Genomic DNA, 7,453 nt, shown 5'->3' with positions numbered 1-7,453 from the left:
AGTGATCTGCTCAGGTAATAACAATAGATTATAATTACATTCAACTGATTTCCTTCATTCATACAACTTCCTCTGCACCTCTCATGATGACTGTTTAACTTGTCAGTCTGCTTTGCAAAACAGATCACTCAGTCAAATAGGAATCAAATACAACTTAAATATCCCAGAATGCTTTTGTATTTGAGTGTTATCTCAGTGAACGTCTCTACTCACTACCACTGTCACATGTCATGTTATTGTCACATCTAAATGAGGAAAGTAGTTGAGGAGCTACGTTTTCTTTTTCTCTCCTCTTGTTCCAGATGTCCTGCTTAAGCCTGATATCAACATATGTTGTCTCAGTGACTGTAGGCCCACTACTCATGTTAACCTGTGAGGGAGGGTGGCTGGCACTGTTACATGCTGATGTGATTGTCATATCTATAGGAAACTAGTTGAAGAGGTTTTTCTTCTTCTCTTTTATTGTTACAGATCTCCTGGTCCAGCCTGATATCTCCCTGACTGACTCAATGGGAGGGGTCTCCAGGGGCCACCAGGGGCCCGAGATGTTCAGGGGCTACAGCTTCACCATCACCTGCTCCACTCAGCCACAGTACCCAGGAGGCTCCTTCCTCCTCACGTTCACCGGCTCCAACAGAACCCAGACCCAGCCAGCTGTCAATCACTCTGCTGTCTTCCTCTTCCCTGCTGCAGATGACTCCCACCAAGGGAACTACAGCTGTGTTTATGACAATTATGTTTTCTCTCATAACTTCTCCTCTGAGAGTGAGCTCCTCTCCCTCACCATCACAGGTAACTGAACATGAACCAGACTTATAACTTTGTCATTGACAGATTTCCCACAGATCTATGTGATGATGATCAGTCCCCTCATCAAAGGTGTTTCTGTTTGCAGCCTCTCCTCTGCCAGCCTTCATCATCAGACACGTTGTAGTGCTGCTGCTCCTACTGACAGCCATCACCACCTCCTACCTGTACTACAAGGTAAAGACATTTACTCAGACGTTACATGTTATTTAAACTAGAGGGAGAGGGTGAGGAGGAGAGGGAGAGAGAGAGAATGGAGATACTAGAGAGTAAATGTCTGACTGTTGGTGCTGTGTCTCCTTAGCCCACCAGGAGGCAGAAGAGAGTGAACAGGGTGAGCAGCATGGATCTTGATGTCAATGCCATGGAGATGGTCTCTCTGAGCTCCAGAGCTGAAGCTGGACCAGGAGAGGAGAGAGCAGCCCAGGGGACGGAGTAGGAGTAGAATGAAGCTGACCCTACATGCTGATCTTAGGTCAGTTTTGTGTTTTAAATCGATGGTCAGCAGTGGACTGGTGTTTAAAATGTGGTGACAAACCTGAAGTGGTTCTAATTTTAATAACAAGTTCAGAATTAGTTTATCTTTCTAGAACCTTGGAAGAAATCTAAAAGGAGTGACTGCAACCACCATTATTCCTTTTAGTTTGTTTAATACCACCAGAATGGTAACATGGGGTTTGAGTAACATGGGGTTCTGGTAACATGGGGTTTTGGGTAACATGGGGATCTGGTAACATGGGGTTTTGGTAACATGGGGTTTGGGTAACATGGCGTTTTGGGTAACATGGGGTTTTGGATAACATGGGGTTTGGGTAAAATTAGGATTTGGGTAACATGGGGTTTGGGTAACATGGGGTTGAGTAACATGGGGTTTTGGGTAACATGAGGTTTTGGTAACATGGGGTTTTTGGTAACATGGTGTTTTGTGTAACATTGGGGTTTTGGTAACATGGAGTTTTGATTATTTTAAGAGAGTAGCTCAATTAGTCTGTTTTGTGTTCCAGAATGTATTGCTTTTTCAGTGTGTCTCTTAGAATCTTTATCTTATTTAGTGTCTCTTAGATTCTTTGTCTTATTTAGTGTCTCTTAGATTCATTATTTTATTTAGTGTCTCTTAGATTCTTTATCTTATTTAGTGTCTCTTAGATTCTTTATCTTATTTAGTGTCTCTTAGATTCATTATTTTATTTAGTGTCTCTTAGATTCTTTATCGTATTTAGTGTCTCTTAGATTCTTTATCTTATTTAGTGTCTCTTAGATTCTTTATCTTATTTAGTTTCTCTTAGATTCTTTATCTTGAAGTGTCTCCATTATTAGTCCATATATTATTATAATCATCTGTTCATTCTTTGTATTTTGAAACATTTTTTATTAAAGGGGTTTGTTGTTGTTGTTTACCTCTCATGATGTTATTGATTATAAATGTTATGATATTGATTATGATGTAGATTATTGTTATGATGTTGTTAGTAGTATATAGATAATGATGTTATTGATTATAAATGTTATGATACTGATTATTGATTATGATGTAGATTATTGTTATGATGTTGTTAGTAGTATATAGATAATGATGTTATTGATTATACATGTTATGATATTGATTATTGATTATGATGTAGATTATTGTTATGATGTTGTTAGTAGTATATAAATAATGATGCTATTGATTATAAATGTTACGATATTGATTATTGATTATGAAGTAGATTACTGTTATGATGTTGCTCTCTAAACTGCCATGTAATCAACTGAACGCTTTTAATAAAATTACAGGCTCTCAGTCTGTGTGATTCTCCTCTTGGACAGACTACAACATACAGTATGAATTAACTGAGATCAGTCTGTGTGATTCCCCTCTTGGACAGACTACAACATACAGTATGAATTAACTGAGATCAGTCTGTGTGATTCCACTCTTGGACAGACGACAACATACAGTATGAATTAATTGAGATCAGTCTGTGTGATTCACCTCTTGGACAGACTACAACATACAGTATGAATTAACTGAGATCAGTCTGTGATTCCCCTCTTGGACAGACTACAACACACAGTATGAATTAACTGAGATCAGTCTGTGTGATTCCCCTCTCGGACAGACTACAACATACAGTATGAATTAACTGGTCATACATTTGGCAGGAGGTTAGGAAGTGCATCTCCGTTTCCACCTCATTTTGTGGGCTGTGTGCACATAGCCTGTCTTCTCTTGAGAGCCAGGTACCCACCTGTATATAGTCCTGCTATTGTTATTTTACTGCTGCTCTTTAATTACTTGTTACTTTAATTTCCTATTATTTACATATTTTTTTAACTGCATTGTTGGTTAGGGGCTCGTAACTAATACAATTTGATTTGATTTGAGTTCTGCCTACGGCAGCCTTTCTCAATAGTGTAAGAAATACCATCTAATTATCAACAATAGCAAGGTTAACTCACTGAGTCTGTACATAGTCAAAGCTTTTCTTAAGTTTGGGTCAGTGACAGTGGTCAGGTATTCTGCCACTGTGTACTCTGTTCAGGGATAAATAGCATTCTAGTTTGCTTTTTTTTTTGTTAATTCTTTCAAATGGGTCAAGTAATTATCTTTTTGTTTTCTCATGATTTGGTTGGGTCTAATATGTTTGCTGTCCTGGGGCTCTGTGGGGTCTGTTTGTGTTTGTGAACAGAGTTCCAGTGTAAATGCAGAGACAACTACTCCATGTCTGATCAGGGTCCAGAAGAAACCCACCAACCCTGGAGAGATACAGTCACCCACCAACCCTGGAGAGATACAGTCACCCACCAACCCTGGAGAGATACAGTCACCCACCAACCCTGGAGAGATACAGTCACCCACCAACCCTGGAGAGATACAGTCACCCACCAACCCTGGAGAGATACAGTCACCCACCAACCCTGGAGAGATACAGTCACCCACCAACCCTGGAGAGATACAGGCTTTGCAGGATTTTGTTCCAGACCACCAGTGAAACGCCCGAAGTCAAATTGTCTAATCATTAAGTGTTTGATGATATATTGACTGATTGGTATTTGTTGAAGTGGTGCTGGGCTGGGGAAACGTCTGCATACCTGGGCTGGGGAAACGTCTGCATACCTGGGCTGGGGAAACGTCTGCATACCTGGGCTGGGGAAACGTCTGCATACCTGGGCTGGGGAAACGTCTGCACACCTGGGCTGGGGAAACGTCTGCATACCTGGGCTGGGGAAGCGTCTGCATACCTGGGCTGGGGAAACGTCTGCATACCTGGGCTGGGGAAACGTCTGCATACCTGGGCTGGGGAAACATCTGCATACCTGGGCTGTGTCCCAATAATCTCTCTTTCCTCCCAAAGTGTGCACTTGTTCACTTCCCTTCATGGACAGGATTTGACAGGAATTGATTAGTTTGGAAACTCATGCTATAACCTACGCCTTCACCAATCCAATGCTTTTACACTTTATGGGGAGTAGTGAACGAGTGCACACGTCAGGAAGCAGTAAATACTTTTGGGACACACCACTGGCCCAGGCCGGAGGATCTCCAAATTGACCACTTGGCAAAGGGAGCCTATAAATTCTGTGGTGCTCTATTCTGGAATATTAACTGGCGTTTCTCGCCCCCTTGTGGAAATAACCTATAATTGATCTGGCTCTATATAGATATCTATCCTCCATCTATATAGAGTCCCCCTGCAAAGACAAACTCAACTTTGAGAATAGCTATTATTTTACTGCTGTAGTGGAGTCCAACACTTTTTCACAGCATTGCAACCACTTTTTAAACAAATAAATTGAAAATTTTACATATTTTGATATTGTGTTATTTAGACCAGCATTTCTTTTGAAAGTTTCCAAACTAAATACTGGTATGTTGAAAGCTGTTGTGTAGGTCAGTGGTGTAGTGCTGCCTGGAGAAGTGGGTACACAGTACTCTAATTTAGTAAAACATTTTCCAAACGGCCCAGAGAAGGAAAGGCACCCTGTGTGAAAAGCATGAGAAACAGTGATATACACTCTGAATGACCTAAAATGATGAATCCCATATTGGTCTTTCACAGTCAGGCCAACCCAAGCTGTACTGTTCAGTAGGATAATAGTAGACCAACCCAAGCTGTACTGTTCAGCAGGATAATAGTAGACCAACCCAAGCTGTACTGTTCAGTAGGATAATAGTAGACCAACCCAAGCTGTACTGTTCAGTAGGATAATAGTAGACCAACCCAAGCTGTACTGTTCAGTAGGATAATAGTAGACCAACCAAGCTGTACTGTTCAGTAGTATAATAGTAGACCAACCCAAGCTGTACTGTTTAGTAGGATAATAGTAGACCAAACCAAGCCGTACTGTTCAGTAGGATAATAGTAGGCCAACCCAAGCTGTACTGTTCAGTAGGATAATAGTAGACCAACCCAAGCTGTACTGGTCAGTAGGATAATAGTAGACCAACCCAAGCTGTACTGGTCAGTAGGATAATAGTAGACCAACCCAAGCTGTACTGGTCAGTAGGATAATAGTAGACCAACCCAAGCTGTACTGTTTAGTAGGATAATAGTAGGATAATAGTAGAACAACCCAAGCTGTACTGTTCAGTAGGATACTAGTAGACCAACCCAAGCTGTACTGTTCAGTAGGATAATAGTAGACCAACCCAAGCTGTAATGTTCAGTGGGATAATAGTAGACCAACCCAAGCTGTACTGTTCAGTAGGATAATAGTAGACCAACCCAAGCTGTACTGTTCAGTAGGATAATAGTAGACCAACCCAAGCTGTACTGTTCAGTAGAATAATAGTAGACAACCCAAGCTGTACTGGTCATTAGGATAATAGTAGACAAACCCAAGCTGTACTGTTCAGTAGGATAATAGTAGAACAACCCAAGCTGTACTGGTCAGTAGGATAATAGTAGACCAACCCAAGCTGTACTGTTCAGCAGGATAATAGTAGACCAACCCAAGCTGTACTGGTCAGTAGGATAATAGTAGACCAACCCAAGCTGTACTGTTTAGTAGGATAATAGTAGGATAATAGTAGAACAACCCAAGCTGTACTGTTCAGTAGAATAATAGTAGACCAACCCAAGCTGTACTGTTCAGTAGGATAATAGTAGACCAACCCAAGCTGTAATGTTCAGTGGGATAATAGTAGACCAACCCAAGCTGTACTGTTCAGTAGGATAATAGTAGGCCTTTTATTGAAACAGAGAAACTGAGTCAGAAATTCAGAAATTCAGAATTATTCTCATTTTTTCGGGTTTTTGTTCTCAAAGTCAGACTTTTTTTTAACAGAAAAACAATGCAATTGTTCAAAGTCCACAACAATACTTAAACCAATCAGGAGACCACTTTTGAGGTTTGGGGAAAGGCTAAGAAATTTACATTTTTGAGAGTAGTTCCCCTTTAATTCAAGTGTACAGGCACCTAGCAATATTGTTGGATTAGCAGTGTTTCTTTCGTTCAAGGAACCTAGCAATATTGTTGGATTAGCAGTGTTTCTTTCGTGCAGGAACCTAGCAATATTGTTGGATTAGCAGTGTTAATATAGTAGAGAAATCTTATGTTTATTTGACTCTGATGATAAAGAAATAGAAAATATTCCTGTAAAGGACTGTGTTAAATATTTAGGAATTCATCTGTCAAAAAACCACAGTCAGACAACATATGAATTTCTCTCCTAAAATTAAGAAAACCAAAAATATATTTAATAATTGTCTACAAAGAGATCTTTCTATACTTGGGAGAGTACTTCTGTCCAAGGCAGAGGGACTGTCTGGTTTTGTGTACCCCTCATCTTTGTTTGTAAATCCTGCTACTTGTAAAGAGATCAACAAGACCTTTCTTGACTTCATCTGGAAAAATAAGTCTCACAAACTAAAGAAGTCAGTCCTCTGTAATAAAAGAGCTGAAGGAGGTCTGGAAGTGTTGGACTTTGTGACATAAATAACACTTTCAAGATCAACTGGTTGACAAGATGTTTGATCAATACTGATTCAATATGGTATTTCATTCCAAATAATGTGTTTCATAAGTTGGGAGGTCTTCAATTTTTACTGAAATGTCATTATATTCCTGAAAGATTACCCGCTAAATTGTCTAGGTTTCACCAACAAGCTTTAAGGCCTGGAAAAGATGTTTCCTACACAATTTTTCCACACATAAAGCTCTTTTGTGGAATAATTCAGACATAACTGTAAGGAATAAGTCATTGTTCTACCCCAACTGGCATGAGAGGAATATTGACTTTGTTCTTGATGTTTTTGACAACAGAGGTAATATTCTCACATTTGAACAATTTATAACATTGAAAGAGTTTCCAATTCCTTTCAGTGTTTATTTCTGTGATCAAAGCCGTTCCCAGTGGTCTAACTACACTAATGAAAACTCATCTTAGCTTTGGTAATGATCACAAAGTTTATCCAGAACTCAGATTGGAAGGCGTGGGCTTACTTGAGAAATCTTGTTGTAATACATATATAAGACAAATTCTTCATTCACAAAACCAACTTCCACCGAGAGGAAAATGTTTCTGGAACATGCTTATTATTTCTGACATTGTCTGGAAAAATGCCTGGTTAAGGCCTTACAAATATTGAATCCCAAACAAAGTTAAGGAAGAGCACTTTAAAATTGTACATAAGATACTGTATATCCATGTAATTCTATG

The sequence above is a fragment of the Salvelinus fontinalis genome, chromosome 5 (genome assembly GCF_029448725.1).
Source record: "Salvelinus fontinalis isolate EN_2023a chromosome 5, ASM2944872v1, whole genome shotgun sequence".
Taxonomy (NCBI): Eukaryota; Metazoa; Chordata; class Actinopteri; order Salmoniformes; family Salmonidae; genus Salvelinus; species Salvelinus fontinalis.
Note: the sequence above shows the minus strand (reverse complement) of the source record.